Here is a 6,358-nt window from a genome sequence, read left to right as displayed (position 1 = left end):
GGGGGAGAAAAGGATGAACAGGAATGCCCAGGGCAGTGCATTTTGCATGAGCCATCCAGTGAAGGCAAAAACCGTCTGGATCACACAGCCTAGTTGCCTGAGATGGAAATATGTTAGAATATATCATAAATGTAGAACATACTATAAATGTAGAACATCTACAGGATAGGAAAGTAGCTGGCGTTTTACTTTTTATTTTGTGAAGTCAGTGACATTCAATACTGATTTTGACTCACAGGTTCTGTTATAGTACAAAACACTGTAATGACATGATGGATAGGAGTTTGGCTTGTCTGGGGGCTGCAGGATGCAGCTGGTGTTCAAGCTTGGTCTTCTTACCTTTGCTGTGGTCTCTAGGAATGAAAATATCTGCAAACTGGTTCAAGATAATCATCCTCGTGTGATGTAAGTATGTTTCTTCTCCTTACGCTTAGTGGTTTTTAGAACAACACTACTGGCAGAAAAAGACAAAATTATATACAGTGTAAAACTAGTGTTGTAAATGAGAAAAGTGTTTCTTTAATAGTCAAAAATAACAACAGCAACAACAATAACAACAAAAATCCTAAAATTCAAATTCTTCACAATTTCAGTACTGCCTGCTTTCACTAGGCAGAAACATTTATTTAGGGTCAGGTATGTTTGGTTTACATGTCATAAGGACCGTCTTCTAACAATATTGCAAACTAATTAGAAAACCTAGTATACTGTGTTTCAAGTGGAAAAATTTGTTTGTTTATATCTGCATCACCGACATATGAGACCCAGTCTAAATACTCCTTTAGTAAATGTTTAAATGTAGGTGTTCTGGTCTGATCACTTTCATATACAGAAATTCAGTTTTAGTGCATCATTTCACCAACATTTCAGCAGCAAGTTTTGGCCCAAATCACCAAACAATTTCCACCTGTGAATCATCATCCAGTTTTATGATACTTAATGTAAAGAAAACCTTCTTAAAGTTATAGGTATCTATATAGATATCTACCTATATAGATTTTTTTTTTTTTTCCAGAGAGAGGGGGAGAGAGAGAGAATTCTTGATTTGGGATGGGATATGGTAAGTCCTAAGAAAAGATCCAACAGACAACGGATAGAAGTATTCTACTAAGGTTTGGTTTTTGTCACCTCCTTTTTCTCCTGACAGAAACAAATAAGAGGAATCAGGATAATTCCCCTTTTCTTCCTTGTTCAGCTCCTGATTTGTTGGTAAGAAAACTGGAATTTAATATATAAAGTAAAGTAAAAAAAACCCCCAAGATCCACTAGATTATTATGCATAAATCCTAGTTGAATTGATGAACAAGCTGGTAGTGTTGGAAAAATTTTCAGCGTCCTTGCTGAAACCCATTGTCATTGAAAAGGTTTTCTATTTAATAGACAGATGGTGGCTGGTTTGTGCTAGAATCCAAACCCACTTCACCTTTGGAATATTGAAACAGTGTGGATATCAAGCCATGTAGATTGCTCAATACCTTACAATGTTAGAATGTCTCAGTGTCTTTTGTCTTTCTTGCCTAGATAAATGCATTTAAAAAGCAGTTATTTGCTCCTTCTTTCAAATTTGGAGATCACTGGCATCCACCAACCTGTGCAATCACTAAATTAACAAGTGAGATTGATCTGTTTGGTGTAGATGTGAAGCAAGTGCGTATTTTATTGCCCCAAATGGAAGTATTTTAATACTACATCCCTCACTGCACCACTTGGTGCTACCCTTCCATAGTCCTGCTTTGCCAAAACCTTGGTGGGGATTCTGTGGATCATTAGTTTCTCCTAAAGACCAAAAAGGCAAGCAGTTCATTCTGAAGAAAGAGAAAACACCTCTCTGCAGTGGCAAACCACAGGACCAAGTTCACCAGCTCAGCTGATCAGCCAGGGTGTGTAGGGTGTCAGGCTACATCCCAGCACTGTAGTCAGCAGGGGAACATGAGAAAGGGCATCCTTCTGTTTTCTGCAGGGAATTCAAACCCTATTGTTGTATGTTTTAGGCTCCTGCAATCTGCATAATATGCAATTAGACTAAGCAGTTATATTTTTTTCTTAGTGACGTGTTTCTCTGCATAAATAGATAACAGGTGCCATTCACGTTGCATCACTGATTTATATTTGTACAGTAATTGCCTAAGCTGAGTAAGTGCTTGAGTAAGCAGAAGGGAAATGGAAAGAGGATTCCTCACTGGGATTGAAGAGTTACAGTTTTCTTTCTGAGGATTAAAGTTTTCTATTACCTGCATAACACATTTTTATCCCTGTGTTTGCCTTGGAATGGATCTTGCTGACCCAAGAGCACAACATGACATTATTTGGCCCAATCATTTTGCTAAGGAAACCATATCACTGGCTACCTGGAAGCCACATCACCGGCTATGTGGAAGTCAAGAAGTAACTGACTATCTCAATGGTCTGGAAGCACCAGCTCCTTCTGTTTTCATTCTCTGCATTCATCTCCATCTGCACAGAGTGAATTCACAGCTTTCATCTCCCAGCACTTCATAACAGAGAGCACAGAGATAAAGAAACCACTGTGATTGCAATTTTTCAAGCAGAGTTTGTAAGGTGTCCTACATTAAAATCAGGTGGCCTTCAGATCATCTCTGTTATGGGGCAAAGAACAGAACACTAGGGAAGAGAGACTGGAGCTAGGCAGAATGATTCAATTATTTCACTGCCACTTGGTCACTGCTGAGTTTTGTAGTGGTAACGACTGGTTACTGGTGCATGTGTGTAACAATCCCAGAGGAAAAAAACACTCAGTGTGACATCTCTAAAAAGACTTCCCAGTAATTTTAGCCCGAAAATTCATGCTACTCTAAGCCATTTTGTCCAATCCAAACTTAGTGCCACCAATAATGACATCAAGGGTCATATCACATTAAAGAGGCCTTAAATGATGATTTCATATCTCATCTTACAATGTTATCAAAATTATTTACAGCAATATTTTTCCTGTTTGAGTGCAGTTTTACTTCTCTTTAGAGCTGCATCAACGAAGACAAAGCTCTACATCTCCAAATACCTCTCAGATATTAAAAAAAACCAAAAACATCACACAAATAGTGAACTACTTATGTTCTTTTGTCACTAGTTCACTCTCACTCCAGCCAGTATTAATCTCTGTTACTTTTGACATGGTACTGTTAGGAGGCTAAAGTGTGCCTGCTACTACACTGTGCAGGGATAGATGAGAAGGAGATTAAGGGGAGGGAAAAATAGCTCCGTAATGAAAATAAACGCAGCCTTCGATGCAGGCAGAGTTAGGATTAGCAGATTCACACACTCACAGTCACACTGCACAAGGCAGCTAATGCATCTGGGCTCACATTGAGACTTTTTGCACAAACAGCATCAAAACATTCACAACTCTGCCTGAAGTTTTTCTCAGTTCTCACTTTTTTGTTGCATTCAGCAATGAAACTTAAAGGGGGAAATGCGTGGCCCACAGGAGCTATGAGGTTGTCACAGGAACTGGGAAGTGACCATAGCAGGTAGACAGGTGAGGGAGGCTGGAGAGCTATGGGATGTAGTGGATCATCTCCAGAAGGAGCAATGAGAAAATCTCCAGCAGGGAAGCCAGGGAGATGGGAGGGAATGCAATGAGTAGGAGGTGTAACATCAGGAAGGCAGATCTAGAAACCTCAAATGTGCTCTGACACCCTTGCTAAGATAAGCAGAATGTTCAGGTGGCTGACAATGCCCAGGAGCACCCAAGGTTTTCTCAGCATATGGTACAAACAGTCCTAATAAAAGCCTAGGGCCGGTTGTTATTAGCCTGCCTGTGCAAAACATACAAGAGACACAATGACAAATTAATATTGAACCCTGAATTTGTAGAATTTTATGACTTTTCATAATTGGTCTCTTAATCCCAGTACTACTTATAATTCATGTACTATATGTTCAAACACAAGTAAGGAACGTTAAGCAAGACCACTACAACTTATTGAAAAGTCATTTTCTCAGGTTGTCATCAGAGTGCCATGCTAAATTTTTGACTTGCTCAGAAAACTAGAGATGTGTTAAAAATGCATTAAAACTTGATTAAATATGGTATTTCTTTTAAAGAACAAAGCCCAGAATGATGTGCTCACATGAAAATACAAAATGTGGTCTGTTTAAAATTTTTTTTAATCATACCCTCTCAAATTTGTTTCAACTGGCATAGTAAGCAATCATTAATAGGCAGTGTGCTCTGTGATAGCTAATTTTCCTTAAACAAAAACAAAACCATCAGGGCCACCTATATCTAGAGGGATTTTCTACAAAAGCCATTTTAGGGAATAAAAGCTGCCCTTCCATTCCATGGTCTCCTCCACTCCCCCTGCTTTTCCTGCTATGAAAATTTTTTCAAATAGTCAGTTTCTCTCTACTCAGTGTGTCATTTGTTGTCCCACATTTGTCCACGAATAATGGGTAACAGAGTATGAAGTTCATAGGGTGCAAAGTGACTTCTCTTCCTTTATTCGTTGCAGATGCAAGTGAGGAAACCCAGAGTCTTCCATATCAAACCTCATGCTTTCAGCAGAGCCATTCCCACAAAACTTCCCAGTCTCAGGCAAGAAGGTCAACTGTGAACCAGAAAATATCAAAACAAAGTCTACACATGAAAGAAATTCAGTTTCCCAATCCAGCCAGCTCAGCACAACTGTCTTTAGGAGGCATATCCACAAGGTCTGACCACCCTCCTTAGCAATCCTGAACAGATCCTGTTCTTGGAAGCCACTTTCTGCGCATATGTCCCCAGGTAAGAGGGTAAATATACTCTCCTTTTCATGAGTTTAGCAGAAAAAACTCTCTGCTCAGCTACTAAAGCAAGATGAGGTAGCCAGGAGCAGTCTGTTTTCTTTTGTAACTGGCTAGTCACAGATAGAACTCTTTGCAGAGTGAATTCCTCATGCATGTTGATAAAACTTCTATCCAGCCACTATCCTGATGCATCCCTCCAGTTCTTGCACCATGCAGGAACTGTATTTCCCACCAAAGCTGTACTTCCCACCAACAACCAAAGATGGGAAATCAGTATCTGGCAGCTCATTAAATTATGTGGTGGAAAAAAAAATTATATGCTAATAGACTTTAATCAAGTGTACAATTGCCTCTGATACATAAACTACACCTCCAAAAATTTAATCTATTAAGTTTAATTAAACAAGAAAGAAAAACCACAGAGATTGAATTGCCTTAGCTTTGGGAACCTCTGACACCTTCTGCCATAGTCTCTTACCTACAGGAAGTGCTGTCACAGTCCCAGTTGAGCTCTTTGTGAGTAGCCACAAGACTGATGTACTGGATCTGCCTTTTGGATTGTATTTTCTTTCAAGCAAGCTCAGTTGGAGTTGCACCCACAGATATCTAAGCCTTCATTGTCTTCATGTGGACCTCACCAAATAGCAGATACACTCTCTGGAAATTATGCAGTCAACAACATGGCTGTTCCAGCTCCCAGTTTAATTGTCTGGGAACTACATGATGGGTAGAGCATTTATAGCCCTCCCAAAAAAACTTTCTATCAAGCAGTCAGCAAGAAAAAAACTAAATAAACCACAAACAAACAAAACAACAACAACATCAACAACAACAGACCCTAAGAGAGCTCTGATCTGAACAAAAAATTGGGTCATTTTGTGATCCTCAATACCTCTAGGCAGTACTGCTTCGTCTGTATCTGTGCTCACTCTTCTAGGATGTGGTGGAGAACTTCGCCCTTACTGGATGTTACCATTCTCCCTCCTCTTTTAAACTTGCTCACCTGTGCTTGTTAGTAGCTTTCAGCTCTCATTACCCAGGCAATACTGTTTCACTGCTTATTACACTCACAGGAATATCTCCATTTCTTGATCTTGCTTTGCTGACATTAGGTGGACAATTCAGGTTGCACTGAAAATGATGGGGAGTTTGTGGAGTGGAATGAATGCACACTGCAGGGTTCCCTGGCTCCCCACAACCCTGGCTCCCTTTGCAACCTCACCCAATATACAGCAAAGAAAAACTGCTTGGAGAACAATCCTCTGGCAGCCAGGGTGTATCTTTTGTATCACTCACCTTTGAGAAACATGAAGCTATGTCCACATATTTAGGGAAACATGGCACATTCAGTCTTATTCTGGTCCTACATCTCATGTTTGCCTATTTTATCTCTTAAATGCAATTATAACTATGCTGGCATATTTGTTTTGTTTTCTCAAACCTGTTTTTCTTGTTATAATAGCATGTGATATATCAACTATTCATTGCAATTAAGAAAAAAACCCAGTAACACTGCAACTAAGTAAGACTGTGCACACATTCCAAGGCTGTGATAACATCACAAGTTATGAGAGCTTTGCTTTTTGAGAGTATCATTTTGCCAGAATGACTG

The 6,358-nt window shown here is 39.5% G+C and overlaps 1 long non-coding RNA gene across 1 annotated transcript; it reads right to left on the bottom strand.

Moving 5' to 3' along the window:
- Nucleotides 1-576: 576 nt before the first annotated feature.
- On the bottom strand, nt 577-5,720 carry LOC136288860 (uncharacterized). Its single transcript, XR_010720609.1, has 3 exons — nt 5,639-5,720; nt 5,225-5,403; nt 577-4,568 (listed from the first exon to the last, which is right to left on the bottom strand). It is a non-coding gene; the product is annotated as an uncharacterized lncRNA (long non-coding RNA).
- Nucleotides 5,721-6,358: the final 638 nt, after the last annotated feature.

The sequence above is a fragment of the Chamaea fasciata genome, unplaced genomic scaffold, assembly GCF_029207755.1.
Source record: "Chamaea fasciata isolate MVZ Bird 193981 ecotype frontalis unplaced genomic scaffold, bChaFas1.0.hap1 SCAF_4, whole genome shotgun sequence".
Taxonomy (NCBI): domain Eukaryota; kingdom Metazoa; phylum Chordata; class Aves; order Passeriformes; family Sylviidae; genus Chamaea; species Chamaea fasciata.
The sequence above is the reverse complement of the archived record's forward strand: the minus strand, read 5'-3'. Positions and strand labels throughout refer to the sequence as shown.